Genomic DNA, 19,778 nt, shown 5'->3' with positions numbered 1-19,778 from the left:
AAAAAACTCCAAATGATGTAAGGGTGGAAGTTCAACCAATAGAACTAATGAAAATGTCAAAAATGTTGAGCACGTAGAGACAAAAGCAGAGATAAGTGAAGAACTTGTAGAAATTGAAAGTGAACAACTCTTCCATGACTTGATAGTGCCATAATCAGACCAATCTCCTGAGAGTGTTCCTGAGGTATAAGTTCTAAACTCTCCTCAAAATATTTATATTGGTTATAAATTACCTTTCAAACATAATCGCGGGCAACCGCCAAATAGCTATTCACCTACCCATAGAACTAGCTAGTCAAAGTACCCAATTGCCAACCACATCTTAGCTCAACCATGGTCCGAACCTCTCAAGATATTAGTTTATAACTTATCTGCAGATGATGTTCCTCATACAATAAGTGAAGCCATGAATAATCCCAAGTGGATCCAAGCAACAGACAGAGATGAAAGCGTTGCAGAAGAATGATACTCGGGCACTTATGCTACCATCCGACGGAAAGAAGATTGCGGGATGTAGATGAGTGTTCTTTATCAAACACAAGATAGATGGATCAATTGAAATATATAAAGCAAGGCACTCGTCAAGGGATACACCCAGACATATGGGATAAATTATCAAGAAACTCTCACCTATAAAAAAATTGAATACTATAAAAGTACTAATCTCGCCTGTTGCAAACTTGATGATGTAAACCTGGACACAAGAGACACAAGGAAGGACGTTTACCAGAAAGACCAATAAGACAGTTGGGGAGAAGTGGGAAGAAAGATTTAAGTCCCAGAGAGACCTGTTACTCGAGCCCGTGCCAAAAGGTTCCAAAAAGCTTTCAATCTTATTATCCAAAGCTGAATTAACCAAGAAACTGACTTTGAAATCCCAGAAATTGCAAGAACAGGTCCAAGAAAACAAGAAGAACACAGGCCATATCTGGTTTTGACATGGAAATAGCATGGCTGAGAGCATGGAGGTGCAGACCCGCATGGGAACTACACCAAATTAAGAAACGCGAGTTGTATTTTCTCTTTAGGGAGGATTGAGTTCTCTTAATTGGATTTCGAATACCTGTAAAACAGAGACAAAACATTTGGGAAAATCGATCCTAACAACCAGCAAGGAAACTGAGATGAAGAAGCAAAGAAAAGAGAGATCCCTACTGCAAGAACACATAAAACCCAAAAAGTATTCTCCTTGCCGCAAGTCACCCTTAAGTTTTCTGGTTTTAATCTAGGTCTTCATTAAAGGAAGAAGAATTCTAAGTAATAGAGGATTGCAGAAAAGAAGAAATAAGAAGAAAAAAAATAGAAGTTTATCCAATCTTCACTGCCCAATTCAAACATAATTTTGTAGGAAAAGAATATGTCATAGCCACCACCTGCACATTAAAAGAGAAAAAAAGATAAGTACAAAGGCCAAACCAAAAAAGAACCCAAAAAGGAGGAGTTCGATTGGGAGTCTTAGCCACACAAAGAGAAAGTCATTATTTTAATTAAGAGTTTGTATTTTGTTTTTAATTAAACTCTGATTTTTAATTTAAATTAAGATTAAGAGTTTTATTAGAATTTTTGTTTTTTTATTTAAGTCAAATAAGGATGCTAACTCTATAAATAGAGGCCATCGGCCTTTCTTGAAAATACAATTCAAATTATTAATAAAATTAAGGTATTTTTACTTTAACCTTCTAAATTTTTAAGAGTGAGTGAGTGTGTCTTCGATTAATTTATTGCGCTAAGAATTAGAATTACTTATGAAAATAAGTCTTGTGTCGAATTTTCAATTCTACTTCTTTATTTTTTTCTCTATAACCTTAATTTTTATTCCCCTGTTGATGTGACTATGAATATGGATCAAGTTGACAGAAATGATATCTCAATGCCAAGTGGGCTCATTAAAAGGAGGAGAGCTAAAAGATTATAACAAATCTTTCAACTCTTTGTCCAAGCATGGATCAATGAGGAAGATGGAGCTTGATCCATTAAAGAAGCTAAAGGAAAGAAGACAACAAGACCATTAACCCAAGGTTATAATAGTATATATTATTCACCCTAAGTTCAAGAAGGAAATAAGTAAGAAAAAGAAAAAATTCTCCGAGACATGAAAAAGAAAAATTCTCATGGGATTTCTCCTTGTTTACTTTAATTTGTAGGTGTGTTTTTGTGGAGTTTCAATTCGCAGTCCTATTTTGAACTTGAAATTGTATTTCACTTGAGGAACTTCTCACACTTGTTATTTTAGTGTTATCAATAGATATTGGTCACGTTTATGGAGTGGTTAGTTTTCTTTGTTATAACCCTCAATCCAGCTAGTTTATGTTTCAGGTAAAGCTAAAACTTTGTGCTTAATTAATTCCCTGCTCTTGTTTGTTGAATGTATATTCGTACCTAAAATTTATATTCTCACAAACTTTTTCACTCCTAATAGAACTTAAAGGACCTGAAGGATAAATAATACTAAAATATATAATATATGATTTTTTTATAATTTTACCTAAAAAATGAGTTGCAGATAAATAATAACCTCAATAGAATGTTAAATTATCATAATAATAAAGAGCTGAATCTTGTACTTTATTAATACCTCATGACTGATAATGTACACAATAACAGTACCTGCAAAGAGCTCAAGTGGTAGGTGCTAACATAAAACACAATTTGATATTTTTACACTATTTAAGTATATGGCAAACAAAGCAAATATATCAATTACCTCTAACTTAAAGAACATAATAATTAGAGAGGACTAGCATGAGCAAATATCTACCTGATTTTGAAAGTTCGAAGTTGTTAAGAGTTAGGGAATGAAAAAATATTGAATAATACTCTTATTATTTATTGAATAGAGAATAGGGATATATATACATGTATATGGATTCATATTTAGTTACCAATATAAATTACCCAATTAACTTTTTTCTTAATCATACTAATATATTTGGGAATATAATCATACTATTATGTACATAAAATATTCTATAATATTCTAACACTCCCCCTTAAACTGGAACATAGATATTAATCATGCCCAACTTGTTCCAAAAATACTCAATTTATGTTCTGTTCAAATATTTTATGAATATATCACCAATTTGTTCTCCTGTTTTCACATGCAGTAGATATAAAGTTTTCTTGAATTTTCTCTCCGATGAAGTGACTATCAACCTCAATATGTTTGGTTTTCTCATACTACATAGGATTTGAGGCAATCTGAAGTGCAGCTTGATTATCACACCAGAGTTTTGCAGGAGATGTGTGCTTCAAACCTACTTCATCTAAAAGACGATGTATCCATAAAACTTCGTATGTGAACTGGGTCATAACTCTATATTCAAACTCTGCACTTGCGCGAGATACAACTGTTTGCTTCTTACTTTTTTATGATACGAGATTCTCACTAACAAAAACATAATAACCTGTAATAAATCTTGTATCAATTTTAAATCCAGCTCAATCAGCATCTGTAAAATATTTAATGTGAGTATGCCCATAATTTTTAAACATTATGCCAAGTCCTGGTACACCTTTTAAATAACACAAAATTTGTTTTAAAACCTCCTAATGTTTGACTGCAGGTGCAGACATAAACTGACTAACAATACTAAAAAAATATGCAATATTTGGACAAGTCATAGTGAGATAATTTAATTTCCCAACTAGTCGTCTGTATTTTTCTGGATCATCAAATGGATCACCATCATCTTTTATAAGATGTACATTTGGTACCATATCCTTATGGAAAGAAAGGAGAACCTGCCCTCTATAGAAGGAAGATAGTGCCAGGAGAGTCCGAGGAGAACTGAAAAGGGATACACCAGATTGACAAAGCGAGAGTTGGTGGGTCCGCCTTGCATGGCTTAGTTCCTAACTTTCATGTTTCTACAAGTACATCAAGTACATATTTTCGTTTAGATAATATAATCTCTTCCTTACTTTTTATTACTTCAACCCCTAAGAAATATTTTATTTGTCTCAAGTCTTTGGTATTAAATTTCGTATGCAATAATAACTTGAGAGAAGATATTCCGACATAATCATTTTCTGTAATTACAATATCATTAACATAAACAACAAGAAGTATAATATCAGCTGTTGATTGTCTATAAAAAACTGAATTATCACACTTGCTCTTCTTCAATTTGAACTTACAGACTACCTCACTAAACTTATCAAACCACGTACGAGAAATCTGCCTTAAACCATACAAAGATTTTTTTAAATGATAGACTTTTTCGTACTCCTCCTGAACAACAAATCCAGGTGGTTGTTCCATATACAGTTCTTCTAAAAGATCACAATAAAAAAATACATTTTTAATGTCTAACTAGTGTAACGGTCAATCTTGAGAGGCTGCAACAAATATGAATAAACGGATAAATGTAAATTTGACTACTAGAGAGAATGTATCAGAATAAGTTTGTTACTAGTCGAGCTTTAAATCTCACCATTGGGCCATCTGAATTCACTTTGACTGTAAATACTCTTTTACACCCTAAATCCTTTTTTTCTTTGGGTAAATTTACCAAATCTCAAGTATGATTTTCATCAAGAGCATTTACTTTCTTAAGCATTGCATTACGTCAATTAGGGTGCTTCAGAGCCTCCTTAACTGTCTTGAGTATAAAAGTTGAATTTATAAAAGCAATTAAAAAATTAGACGAAGGAAACATATGATTGTATGAGATAAAATTAGCAATGGAATACGATGGCGTAGGAATAGTGCACTTACATTTACTTTTACGTACATCAACGGGAAGATCAAGGTTCTATGAGACAGAATTAGATGGCATGGTACCTGGTGCAGGACATGTAACATTAGTATGTGGTCTTTTGGAATACGCATGAACAACTAGTGGTTGTGCTTGGGTTAGAGGCACACTAACACTATCATCAACTTGTTCAAATAAGGCTGGAGGCACATTATTTGAAGAAACACTATTATCTGTTTGCTTAGTAGATGCACATGATGTAAAACTATAGATGAACCACTTGTCGTCTGTCCACTGACTTATAGACTTGGACAATGAGGAGAAAAACAGTGTATTCTCTAAAAGGACTACATCAGTTGATACTAAATATTTATTGAGATTTAAAGAGTAGCACCGGTATCATTTCTGAAGTCGAGAATATCCCAAAAATACACACTTCAAGATCTTTGGGTCCAATTTTGTCACAATAGGTCGCACATCTCGAACATAACAGAGGCTACTAAATATCTTAGGTTGCACCGAAAATAAGAACTTATTTGGAAGAAGAAGACTATAAGGAACATTTCCATCAAGTACTGTAGATGACATACGATTAATCAAAAACAAGTCGTGGAAATAGCATCGGTCAAGAATTGATTTGGGACTTGCATTTGGAATAAGAGGGTTTGCGCTGTCTCAAATAAATGTTTATTCCTCCTTTCAGTGACTCTATTTTGAGATGGTGTATCAACACACGATGATTGGTGAAGGATCATGTGTTGAGTCATATAATTCTGAAATGACTATGACATATATTTTTTGACATTATCACCTCTTGATGCATGCATAGAAATATTGAATTATGTCTTGATTTCAGCACAAAAAACACAAAAGTGAAAAAATACTTTACAATGATTTTTCATAAAATATATTCAAGTCATGTGAGAAAAATCATCCACAAAGGTAAAGAAATACTTAAACCCTATTTTAGACGGAACATGACAGAGGCTCTAAATATCATAATGAACTAACTCAAAAGCAGACTCAGCTCGTCTATTGACCTTTGGACCTGACGAACTACGGTGATGTTTTGCAAACTTATATAACTCGCAATTTAGTGAAGATATATCATAAAATTGAGGATATAACTTCTTCAACATACATAGAGACAGATGTCCTAATTGACAATGTGCTTCACATAGAAAGGTAACAAGAGAACAGGCAATCGATCGAGGCACCAAAGTATCAAGAATGTAGAGACCATCTGATATATTTTATTTACCAATAATCTGATTTATCATAAGATATTGAAGAACACAGTGATTAGGAAAAAATGTAATACAACAATTCAAATCTTTCGGTAGTTTACTCACAAAAATCAGATTGAATGTGAGTTTGGATAGACTTAATACATATGACAAAGTAATAGATGAAGTTGGTTTTGTGGTCCCGGAACATACAATGTTATAAGTTGACCCATCAGCAATGGTTACAGAAAAAAATATTGTGGTCGAAAACTAAAAAAAATATTAAGGTTAACTGTCATATGATCTGTAATACCAGAATCAATCACTTATCTGTTCGAGAAGGAGATAACATATTTTTTCTCTGATTCAATAAAAGTAGAAAATTTATTTAAAGATTTCTGATATTGAGAGAATTCAGCATATTCATCAGCTGAAATCATAACAGTTCTTTCAAAAAAAGAGCTAGCAATAGTAGCAAAAATATTAGTGGTTTGTGCAATCCAATTGCAATTCTGCAATTTCTTATAATACTACTTTATATGTTCTCACTCACAGCAGTAATAACAAACAATATTATCACTCATTTTAATCCATAAATCAAAAAATATCACCTAAAATATCCAAATACAGCAAATAGAGATACACCAAAAACACTGCAAATATACTAGAAAATTTCAGAAGACAAAGTGTCTCTTCACGCACGGTTATCAACAACCTTACTAGAAGTTCACTGCCAATCATTGGAGTTTCTGTGCCACCGTTGTCGAGAAATGCCAAACAATCTCCTTTTGGTCGGAAATCACCACAGAACCAGGATACACATCCAAATCCGGAATGTAGCTCCCAACATTGCAGCAAATCGCGCTAGAGAATCGGAAAAGCTTGTTGTCGCGCGATCTACTGAATCTCGAGTTTTCTCCGCCCTGACCTTTTGGTTTCGTGCTCAGAACAGACCGACTGAGCTTCCCTTCACCTTCTGACTTCGCATGGGATAGGCACGATGCTAGGATTTCCAGCACCCGCATAAATGGTCGACAAACCCGATTCTGACTTGAAACAGCCATGCAAATGACCTCCTTCTCTCATTCTGCATACACCACCGTACTGGCTGCACTTTGAACACGCCGAAGATCGGTGGTCGACTTCCTCTGGCACCGGGAATGGTTGTTCAACCCTTTCTTAGTCTGATGTATTCTGACAACTAAAATCCTAACCCTAACCTTAACTCTGATACCATGTTAAGAGTTAGGGAAGAAAACAATACTGAATAATACTCTTATTATTTATTGAATAGAGAATAGGGATATACATACATGTAAATTGATTCATAGAAGGTAACCAATCTAAATTATCCTATTAACTTTCTTCCTAATCATACTAATATATTTGGGAAAATAATCATACTATTATGTACATAAAATATTCTATAATATTTTAAAAGAAGTCAATAATAACGTAAATAAAAGTAAGTATATATCTACTAGCAGCTGAAATGGTAGTAGTATAAACAACAACATCGAACTCATATCTATAATGCTCTGTAATTTTAGTTGACTGTGAGATAAGATTGAGACGCACCCGTATTTCGATTGACAACCACAAATCCTCCTTAAGTTGACCGCTTGAATACCAACTCATGATATAACAATTTTCAGCAATAAAAAGTCAAATAATAATTGTATAATTTACAATAGGGAATTAGATATCAGCCAACATTTGTCAATAAATATAATCAATAGATGACATAAAAATATTGAACACCAAACTGAGAAATAAGAACACAAAAACTACAAAAAATAAGACCAAAAATGACAGTTTCAGTATCTTACCACTAGGAGTGAGAGTTGCATGAGTTAGTTAACTATCTATAAAAGTATGACATTTCAAAGTCCTACTCAATTAAGTCCCTATATCGTAATATAAGATGTCTTGCCTTATCAAGAAGTTAAAAATTTCAGCTTTTGTAGCTGTGTTTCTTTCCAAAACCCAAAAATATTGATCACTACTTACTTATGTAAGGTGTTAAAGGCTTAGGCCTTTGCTTGTCAGGATTCTTCACAACTGAATGGACTTTTGTTTGTCAAGTTTGTTTAGTTGTGTTTCTTACAAAAAGCTCATATTGTCGACCATTTGATTTCGTTAGATATTCGAGTTTTGTTTGTGTTTGCTAATCATTTTGTAAAGTCATATGTTTCACTTTTGTATGTTTGTTTGATTTGTAACTGTACTTTATTGTGGTCTAATTTTAATTTGATCGGTTTGTTGAGCACACATTTGTGTTTGTTCAGTTTAACTTTGGTGTTTTATTTGTAATCGTGTTTATTTCAAAAAGTTAGACGAAGTATTAGCATGTGTTATTATGAAAGATATTTGATATTCAATTGTTTGTTTGTTAGTTGTTTTTCAAAGTTGGATGTGGTTTTTCTTTCTTTATCTCAATTTGTGGTTGTGTTTCAGTTTGAGTTTCGATCCATGTTCGTGTTTCGAATTTTGATTTGTGTTTTTGCTAGCTTTTTTGAAAGTTGGATGTGATTTTTGTTTGTTTGCTTGTTTGATTTGTAGTTGTGCTCTGTTGTGGTTTGATTTTAATTTGGTTCGTACGTTGGACATATATTTGTGTTTCTTTGGTTTAACTTTAGTATTTTGTTTGTAATCATGTTTGTTCCAAGAAGTTAAAAGAAAAACATTGACATGTCTTAGCGTGAAAGATATTTCAGGCTCAGTTGTTTGTTTGCTCTCGTTTTTTTTTGTCTATCTAGATTTCTGGTTGTCTTTCAGCTTGAGTTTCGATCCATTTTCATGTTTGGAGTTTTGATTTGTGGTTTCACTAGCCTCTTTCAAAGCTAGATTTGATTTTTAATTGTTTGTTTGTTTGTTTGATTTCTAGTCGTGTTTTCTCGTGTTGGCTAGTGTTTTTCACAATTAATAGTTTGATTGTTTGGTTTTGTAGTTCTATGTCTATCAAAAAATCTAAAAAGTACACATGTTTTACAGAAAATATAGGGGGTTAACTTGTTTCTTTAATAGCCGTTTTTTGAAAATTTAGTACAATTTCTCCTTGTTTACTTTGGTTTTTAGGTGTGTTTTTGTGAAATTTCAATTCGTGTTCCTGTTTTGAACTTGAAATAGTATTTCACTAGAGAAACTTCTCGCACTTATTATTTTAATGTTATCAATAGATGTAGGTCACATTTATAGAGTGGTTAGTTTTCTTTGTTATAACCTCCCAATCTAACTAATTCATATTTCAGGTAAAGCTAAAACATCGTGCTTAATTCTCTACTCTTATTTGCTGAATGTATATTTGTACCTAAAATTTCTATTCTCACAGACTTTTCACTCTTAATATATAACTTAGAGGACTTGAAGGATAAATAATATTAAAATATATACTATATGATTTTTTTATAATTTTATCTAAAAAATAAGTTACAGGTAAATAACAACCGAAAATAGAAAGTTAAATTATCATAATAATAAAGAGATGAATCTTGTACTTTATTAATACCTCATGACCGATTGTGTGCACAATAACAGTACCTGTAAAGAGCTCAAGTGTCAGGTGCTAACATAAAATACAATTTGATATTTTTGCACTATTCAAGTATACGACAAACAAAGAAAATATATCAACTACCTCCAACTTAAAGAATATAATAATTAGAGAAGTCTAGTGTGAGCATCTACCTGAGTTGGAAAGTTTAAAGCCAATAATAACGTAAAGAAAAGCGAGTATATCTGCTAGTACCTGAAATAGCAGCATTAAACTAATATTTATAATACTCAGTGGCTTTAGTTATAAGTGTGAAATAAGATTGAGACGTATCCATATTTCGATTGACAACCACAAATCCTCCTTAAGTTGACTACTTGAATACCAACTCATGATATAACAATTTTCCGCGATAAAAAATCAAATAAGAACTGTATAATTTACAATAGAGAATTAAGATATCAGCCAACATTTGTCAACAAATATAATCAATAGATGACACGAAAATCTTGAACACCAAACTAAGAAATAAGATAACAAAAACCATAAAAATTAAGACCAAACGATGACAGTTTCAGTATCTTACCACTAGGAGTGAGAGTTGCATGAGCTAGTTAACTATCTATATAAGTATGACCTTTCAAAAGTCCTACTCAATTGAGTCCCTCTATAGTAAAATAAGATGTTTTGCCTTGTCAAGAAGTTAAAAATTTCAACTTTTTGTTACTGTGTTTCTTTCCAAAACCCAAAATATCGGCCACTACTTACTTATGAAGGATGTTAAAGGTTTAGACCTTTGTTTGTCAGGATTTTTCACAACTGAATGGGCTTTTGTTTGTTGAATTTTTTTAGTTGTGTTTCTTACAATATTGTCGACCATTTGATTTCGTTAGATATTCAAGCTTTGTTTGTGTTTGCTAATCATTTTGTATAGTCATATGATTCACTTTTGTATGTTTGTTTGATTTGTAGTTGTGCTTTGTTGTAGTTTGATTTTAATTTGATCGGTTTGTTGAGCACACATTTGTGTTTGTTTGGTTTGACTTTGATGTTTTATTTGTAATCGTGTTTGTTTCAAAAAGTTAGAAGAAGTATTGGCATGTGTTATTATGAAATATATTTGATGTTCAGTTGTTTGTTTGTTAGTCAAATTTCAAAGTTGGATGTGGTTTATCTTTCTCTATCTCAATTTGTGGTTGTGTTTTAGTTTGAATTTCGATCCATGTTCGAGTTTTGAATTTTGATTTGTGTTTTTGCTAACTTTTTCCAAAGTTGGACGTGATTTTTGTTTGTTTGTTTGTTAGATTTGTAGTTGTTCTTTGTTGTGGTTTAATTTTAACTTCGTTTGTATGTTGGATATATATTTGTGTTTCTTCAGTTTGACTTTGGTATTTTGTTTGTAATCATATTTGTTCCAAGAAGTTAAAAGAAAAACATTGGCATGTCTTAGCATGAAAGATATTTGAGACTCAGTTGTTTGTTTGCTACTCGTTTTTCATAATATAATGTGGTTTTTCTTTGTCTATCTAGATTTCTGCTTGTCTTTCAGCTTGAGTTTTGATCCATTTTCATTTTCAGAGCTTTGATTTGTGTTTTCACTAGCCTCTTTCAAAGCTGGATGTGATTTTTGATTGTTTGTTTGTTTGATTTCTAGTCGTTTTTCCTCGTGAAGGCCAGCGCTTTTCACGATTGAGAAAGATTGTTTGTTTGTTTGTTTGGTTTGTAGTTCTATCTTTCAAAAAGTCAAAAAATTACACATGTTTTACAAAAAAAAGTATGGGGTTAACTTGTTTCTTTCATAGCCATTCTTCAAAGTTTAGTACGATTTTTCCTTGTTTACTTTGATTTGTAGGTGTGTTTTTATGGAGTTTCAATTTGTGTTCTAGTTTTGAACTTGAAATTGTATTTTACTCAAGGAACTTCTCGCACTCATATTTTAGTGCTATCAATAGATGTAGGTCACATTTATAGAGTGATTAGTTTTTTTTGTTGTAACCCCCCAATTCAATTAGTTCATGTTTCAAGTAACGCTAAAACATTGTGCTTAATTCCCTGCTCTTATTTATTGAATGTATATTCGTACCTAAAATTTATATTCTTACAGATTTTTCACTCCCAATAAAACTTAGAGGACCTGAAGAATAAATAATACTAAAATATATATTACATGACTTTTTGTATAATTTTTCTTAAAAAATGAGTTACAAGTAAATAAGAACCGTAATAGAAAATTAAATTATCGCAATAAAAAAGAGATGAATCTTATAGTTTATTAATACCTCATGACTGATGATGTGCACAATAACAGTACCTGCAAAGAATTCAAGTGACAAGCACAATAACAATACCTGCAAAGAATTCAAGTGACAGGTGCTAACATAGAACACAATTTGATATTTATACTATTCAATAAATAGTTAAAATGTATATTAATTATCTCTAAGTTAAAAATAATAATAATAATAATCACATTGGTCTGACACTTGCATTTACCTAATTTTGATAGTTTCAACCCGATAATAATCCATATGACAGCAAGCATATATGCTAATAGCAAAAAATAGGTAAAAGCATGAGAAGTAAAAAAATTTCGGTCATTTGTTACTCTAGTACTTCAAAACTATTATGTGTAAAATAATGGTACTAGTCAGAAAGGAATAAATAACTAAAGTTTTAAGTGATAGTATGAAACACAATTTGATATTTTAACTATTCAGCTAGATGATGTTAGTTATGACTATGAAATAAGACCGATGATTACCTATAGTTCGATTAATAACCATAAATTGACCTTATCTTGATGCCTGCATTCTAGTAACAGCAACCATTTTGTGGGAATAAATACTTGCGCATTACCATATAGTTTACCTGAAATAACTAAAAAATTCAAGAATTAGCAAATAGCGGCAAGAGAATGGCATGCAAATTTAGCCTATCAAAGTTGAAAACAAAGAAACAAAAAAAAAAAAAAAAACAAGCAAAAATAAAAACAAAAAGATGAGAATTTATTATCTTATCTCTAAGCTAAAACATAACCTAATTTAGTGATTAATAAAAAAATAAAGAGAAATCAATCTAGCAGTATGTATGATTTTTCTAAGTTATAGAGGCTCCTATTAAATGACATAAGCTTTTGTACCCTATACAAACTGTTAGTAGTGTCATTCATTAGTAAGTACGAAAAAATATTTAGAGCTTACTTATTTCTTTACTAGTCATTAAATGAAGTTTGTATTTGTCTACTTAGATTTGTAATTTTGTTCAATTTGAATTGATTAAAAACAAATTTTTCGTTGAAGCTCATGCTTTTGATTTCGAAATTCCATTTTGTTTGAGTTTTTTCCTTTATTATTTCAATACTGTCCGAAAATATGAGTTAAATTTATTGAGTGGTGAATTATTTTTGTTATAATTCTATTCTAATTATATCATGTTGCAAGTAAGTTAAGACATTGCCCTGAATTTATTGTTGTTACAACGAGTGTGAACATATATCCTAAGTTGAAATTATCTATTCTTACTAGGATTTTGGTGTTGATCGAACTTAAAACATATGAAAGATAAATGATATTAAAATAGATAAGAAAGAATTTTTCTCAAATTTTATCCAAAATCAAACCACAATTTGAGAGAAACGAAAAGTACCTACTGTTCTATTAATAACTACAAACCCAGCTTAAGTTGACCATCTGCATATTACTATAAAAAAAAAAAAACTATTTCTATAAATAAGTAATCAAACACTAATTGTATAATTTACAAGAAATGATTAATAAATTAAATGACTCATTAGTAAATAAATATGACCAATTTAATGTACGATGATATAAGTTATTGTTTTTTTTTTTCAGAATATGAATAATATTAGGCATTAATTAGTTTGCAAGATATGCTTAGTTTTTGTTAGGCATCTTTCCAGATTGTGGTTTTTGTTTCTATTTACTTGAATTTGTAATTATGTTTGAGTTTGAGTTGTTTAAACATAATGTAACTTTAGGTTCAAGTTTCTATTTTTTATTTGAAGTTGTATTTGATTTAAGTACATTTTTACTTTCACTTGTTCTAATAGGATCAGAAAATTTGAGTTAGACTTATTGCATTGTGTATTGCTTTTGTTATTTGGACATGAGACAGAAACCTAGAGAGAGAGAAGTGAAACATCCTATTATCATGAATTCTATGTGTAAATTAGTAACAAATATTCTTTAAAAAGTTAGAATCAAGAAATTCTAAGATGAATAAGAAAATCATTATAAAGATGTTAACCTATAACAGATGTGAACCTACATCAGCTAGAGCAAAACTATCAAGAGAAAAATAAAATGTATGAGACTGAACCTTATATTTTTAATATTATTTATCTCTAAATCTCAAGATAGCCCCTGTATTCTGCATAATAACATTTGGAACTTACACAGTAGCACAATGCTAACAACTCTTATCATGAATTCTAAGCAAATCAGTAAACAAATATTCTTTAGAAAGTTGGAATCAAGAAATTCTAAGATCAGTCAAGAAAATCATTATGAAGATGTTAACCTATAACCGATGTGAACCTACATCAACTAGAGCAAAACTACCAAGAGAAAAATAAAATGTTTGAGACTGAACCTTATATTTTTAATATTGTTTACCTCTAAATCTCAAGATCGCCCCTACATTCTGCATGATAATACTCGAAACTTGCACAGTAGTACAATGCTAACAACTCACAGATGTAACCTGAGGCACACTTTGGATGAAGCTACAAAGAGGTGAACATTATCAAGAAACCAGAAATTAAGTTATTGCTGCATAACCACCAAAACTATGTAGATTGTTTTAAATATCTATCCAAACAAATGAACACAAATAGTCAGTCATGGTAATCTCATGCTAAGCAAATTCTAATGCTGAATTTAAAGAATAAACAAAGAGAGTGAATAATAAACAAAAAAAAATGTGATATCATACCTCCTGGTCCTTAATGATGCCCTTTCAACTTAATACGTTTCACAAATTACAGTCTAAAATTTAAGATTAAAAACAGCACTAAGAAGAAAATACACATTGGTTTTGATGATTGAGAGGTGGTAAATTGATGGCCTAAATAAGACTGTTCGCTAAATAGTTGGCTGATCAGTTACCCTTTAACTTAATCTAGAAAATAGACCAATTTTATCATTTATCGCATAACATGCACCTTAAGAGCAAATCGGTAACAAACTTACCAATATGAAGCTAGAAAGGGAAAGACAATTCAGATTGGCAAATTATGCATGAAGGCCTAATTATTGATAAGAGACTGGTCTAAAAAATTTTCCAGAAGAGACAGGTGAATGACAATAAGTGAGGTTCTCACAATTACAGAACTGAAAACAACCTTTACTTTGATACTGTTTTGAATCATCGGGTGAGTGACAATTATTTTAAATTGTTAAATGGATAGGAACGAGTAGTTGTATTATCTATACTTTAACAGAGAAAAGCACAACTTCCAATTTAAGCCTACTTGATATACTATCATTTGAAAGTATCCACATTTATAAGCTATCAAATTCTAGAATGAATAATCTTGATATGCCGATGATTCTTTTAAACCTAGTCAGTATTTCCAAATGATCACGCCTTCATCTCCAGATTGGAAAACCGAAAGCAGGAAACTGATCTCTTTGGTTAATCTTTCTTTCATCCTCACTGATCTTAGAAAATTATATAATCTGGTGAAGCTATACAAAATCTGATGCACATTAAATGTCAAAAAGTTAGTAGCATGGTTGTAAGTGCATTTGCTTAAAATATAAATTAGTAGAGTGAAAGAGAGCAGATCTATATGGTGGAAAAACAGATTTACCTAATGGACACCCAGGCGGAAGACAGCGAAGTACTTCGGAGTTCCTCCATTCAGGTCTCTCTGTTTCCAAATGATCATGCCTTCATCTCCAGATTGGAAAACCGAAAGCAGGAAACTGCTCTCTTTGGTTAATCTTTCTTTCATCCTCACTGATCTTAGAAAATTATATAATCTGGTGAAGCTATACAAAATCTGATGCACATTAAATGTCAAAAAGTTAGTAGCATGATTGAAAGTGCATTTGCTTAAAATATAAATTAGTAGAGTGAAAGAGAGCAGATCTATATGGTGGAAAAACAGATTTACCTAATGGACACCCAGGCGGAAGACAGCGAAGTACTTCGGAGTTCCTCCACTCAGGTCTCTCTGTTTCGTACCCTAGCTCTCGGAACCCCAAAGTTTTTCTCTCTGCGTTACATTTCCTTTTCCGCCTCTCGATTTTTCCTCTCTTTACCTAGAAGTTGAAAGCCCAAAAAGAGAAACCCACAGAAAACTTTCCCTCTCCTTCAAGATTCTCTCTCTCTCTAAAAGCCTGTCTTTCTTTGCCGTTTCTTCACCGCTTCTAGCCGCGAAATTGTTCTCTTCACATGCTTCTTGATTTATTTTATCTTCTTCCTAACGGTTCTCTGCCGTGGAACACATTCTTGTCTACTCCCCTGCCTTTTGCTTTTGCCAGATGCTCCTTTGCAGTTATGGTCGCACATTGAGCTCTGCTCTCTTTGTCTTCGTCTTCTTCCACCGAAACTCGGTCCGATCCAACCAGCCTCTGCGTCCTCTGCGCCTTTTTTCCATCGATTGCCTCTTTCTTCCTCTGCCTCTCGGCTTCTCTTCTTCGGACGCTCTATCTCTCTCTTGGTTACCCAAAGGCAGAAGAAACAAATAATTCAGATTCAAAAAACACCGCCTAGACATTGCTATTTAAAGGAAAGAAAACGCTGAGGCCAGACTCTGTGTCTAAAGCCGGATCGGATTTGCATAGAGGGCCTAGTTAGGCTAGACTCTGTCTAAAACCGGATTGAAAGAAAACACTGAGGCCAGTTTGCAGTTATGGTCGCACATTGAGCTCTGCTCTCTTTGTCTTCTTCTTCTTCCACCGAAAGTCGGTCCGATTCAACCAGCCTCTGCGTCCTCTGCACTTTTTTTCCATCGATTGCCTCTTTCTTCCTCTGCCTCTCCGCTTCTCTTCTCCAGACTCTCTCTCTCTCTCTCTTGGTTACCCAAAGGCAGAGGAAACAAATAATTCAAATTCAAAAAACATCGCCTAGACATTGCTATTAAAGGAAAGAAATCGATTGCCTCTTTCTTCCTCTGCCTCACCGCTTCTCTTCTCCGGACGCTCTCTCTCCCTCTTGGTTACCCAAAGGCAGAAGAAATAAATAACTCAAATTCAAAAACATCGCCTAGACATTGCTATTTAAAGGAAAGAAATCAATTGCCTCTTCTTCCTCTGCCTCTCCGATTCTCTTCTCCGGACGCTCTCTCTCCCTCTTGGTTACCCAAAGGCAGAGGAAACAAATAATTCAAATTCAAAAAACATCGCCTAGACATTGCTATTAAAGGAAAGAAATCGATTGCCTCTTTCTTCCTCTGTCTCACCGCTTCTCTTCTCCGGACGCTCTCTCTCCCTCTTGGTTACCCAAAGGCAGAAGAAATAAATAATTCAAATTCAAAAAACATCGCCTAGACATTGCTATTTGAAGGAAAGAAATCGATTGCCTCTTTCTTCCTCTGCCTCTCCGCTTCTCTTCTCCGGACGCTCTCTCCCTCTCTCTCTTGGTTACCCAAAGGCAGAAGAATAAAATACTTCAAATTCAAAAAACATCGCCTAGACATTGCTATTTAAAGGAAAGAAATCGATTGCCTCTTTCTTCCTCTGCCTCTCCGATTCTCTTCTCCGGACGCTCTCTCTCCCTCTTGCTTACCCAAAGGCAGAAGAAACAAATAATTCAAATTCGAAAAACATTGCCTAGACATTGCTATTTAAAGGAAAGAAATCGATTGCCTCTTTCTTCCTCTGCCTGTCCGCTTCTCTTCTCCGGACGCTCTCTCTCTCTCTCTCTCTCGGTTCCCCAAAGGCAGAGGAAACAAATAATTCAAATTCAAAAAACATCGCCAAGACGTTGCTCCTTAAAAGGAAAGAAAACGCTGAGGCCAGATTCTGTGTCTAAAGCCGGATTGGATTTGCATAGAGGGCCTAATTAGGGCTCAAATTGGGCTTGGGTCTGCAAATATATATATATATATACATAAATATAATCGGCTTTTGAAAAAAACAATCTAATACTCTCTTAGAGAGCTCTAAGAAGTACTTAATATAAAGAATATTAATATCAATTTTATTAAAATTAAGATAGATAATATTAAAAAATTAAATTTATGACTCTGATATCATATTAAATAATTAAATTTATTATTTTAAAATTTTAAGTTAATTAAAAAAATATACAATCTATTATTTATATGTTAATAAAAAATATTTGGTATGTCTTTTAATATAAATATTAAATTCTTAATGTACAAATGTTTATTGGTGACGTATATATAGATGATATATTATACATAATCTATTTAAAATAATTTAAATATTTTTAAATATACAATTTATCATTTAAAATAAAATTTTCATTATTTTAAAATATTTTACATGTGTTTAATATAAAACATAAATAGATATAATTTAATGACAGATACTTAATACAAACATATACTTATGTATTTATTTATAATCTAAAATTATTTCATTTTAGAAGTTAATAAAAGGAATGCATATAATGTTTCTCTTTTTTTTAAAAAAAAAAAAAAATTACTCAGAAAACAGAATTAATTTTTAACTTATACCATTATATTCGACTATAAGTAGGAGGAGATTCTACCAGCCTTGGATAACATTACTCTTATGTTTATACAATGTAAAAAATCACCACAAAAAAATGAATAATGGAAAAGAACATTCGAAGTTTTATTGTATACCAAATTTTTTTATTTTATTTTATCCAAGGATATAAGATAGTTTTAGGGCATACCAACTTTATACACACCAAACCCATATCAGAATAGCTGTATTCTAACTTTTTTTCTTTCTCCAGATAGTAAAACTTACTCAACAGTAATATAAATGTAAAGCATTAGAAGCAATGGATGAGTAGAGACACTTATACAGTACATGTAACACCTCAATTATTATTATTATTATTAGTATTATTTTATTTTGATTTTTTGTAATTTTTATATGAATATATGAATTTTTATATGGTTTTAATTTAATTAAATAGAAATAATAATAATAAAAATATGTAAAATTATTTTAGCGATTTAATTGAAAGTAATTTTAGAAAAAATGGGTGAAAATTTAGCTTATGATGGTATTTTTGAAAGAAAATTTAAAAATCGGGGGTTAAAACGTAATTTAAAAAAATTACGCCACGTCAGCTGCCCGGTCAGTAGCCCCGGCCAACTAGAACGCGACACGTGGTAGAAACACTGACGCGGGAGGCCACGCGGAAGGGAGCCACGTGGGCGATCTGCGTGCGCGCAATCGAATGGCTGAGATCCGTTCTCGCGTGCACGGACGACCCAGATCAAAAACGCGCACAGACGGCCCAGATTGCACGTGCACGGACGGCCCAGATTGAATCGCGCACAGACAGTTCAGATTGCATTGTGATGAATGGTCTAGATTAAATCGCGATGAACGACTCAGATTAAAAGCGGAAGGTTATAAATAATCTCATCCACATCCAAACTCTAACCTTAACCGCCAGAGTCATCGCCAGAGAAGACAGCCAAGCCGCCAGGGAGCCGACCGCCGCCGCACCGGAGCACTTTTCGGCCGCCAAACTAGGTAAAAATTCTCCAATTGGCTCAGAATTCGACTCTAAACCCACATGTGGCCAATTCAGAGCCAAAACACCAGCCAATTGGCCGAAAAACGCCGCCGAAGCCCAGCGGTGCCGCTGCGGGTTTTCTCAATTTTTGCCTTCGATGAGGTCCTTCCCGATTCCTGTTTGATGTAATTTTTACACCATTGTGACCACCGTTCCATCCTCTACAGGTTGACCAGAGCAAAACACTAAATCGCGACTCGAGCCAGAGGAGCCGCCGCACCGGAGAGCCCCGCCGTCGGTAAGTTTCGGTTTTCGATATTTTTTCGACTCATCGATGGCCCTAGAGGTATTTTTTCACAGGAACCAATGCAAGTTTGGTCGAATTCGGCTGAAAACGGCCAGAAACGGCAAACCCAAGGCGGATCGCCACCGCTTGTGTCGGAGCACGGTGGAGCCCCTATGCCGGAAGCCTTAGGTCTGATTTTTGAGTTATTTGGGACATGTGTAGGTACCGTAAGCGCATTTCAGTTCTCGAAAAAAAATTTAAGGAATTTAGGGACTGCTCATATGCGCAGTGAAAATCCAGTTTTCGGTTCGAATCAAGTAACTACCCCTCACCTTATTTCCTACCACGGGATTAAAGTTTAATAAATGATAAAACTATATTTTATGAATTAAATAGATATGCATAAGTATTACGAT

At 33.0% G+C, this 19,778-nt stretch overlaps 1 long non-coding RNA gene across 1 annotated transcript in view; it reads right to left on the bottom strand.

Moving 5' to 3' along the window:
• The window catches only part of LOC110822009 (uncharacterized), a 35,282-nt gene extending 17,923 nt beyond the window's left edge, over positions 1-17,359 (bottom strand). Inside the window, exons 1-6 of the long non-coding RNA XR_015813708.1 lie at positions 15,559-17,359; positions 14,054-15,444; positions 12,181-12,287; positions 11,699-11,730; positions 9,614-9,674; positions 9,435-9,466 (exon numbers count right to left, since the gene is read on the bottom strand). This is a non-coding gene — a long non-coding RNA (uncharacterized LOC110822009). The remainder of the gene's footprint in view (positions 1-9,434; positions 9,467-9,613; positions 9,675-11,698; positions 11,731-12,180; positions 12,288-14,053; positions 15,445-15,558) is intronic.
• Between the last annotated feature and the right edge of the window lie 2,419 nt (positions 17,360-19,778).

This window comes from Carica papaya, chromosome 7, assembly GCF_054855325.1.
Source record: "Carica papaya isolate Zhongbai chromosome 7, ASM5485532v1, whole genome shotgun sequence".
In the NCBI taxonomy this organism is placed as follows: Eukaryota; Viridiplantae; Streptophyta; class Magnoliopsida; order Brassicales; family Caricaceae; genus Carica; species Carica papaya.
This window is presented reverse-complemented; position numbering and strand designations above follow the sequence as displayed.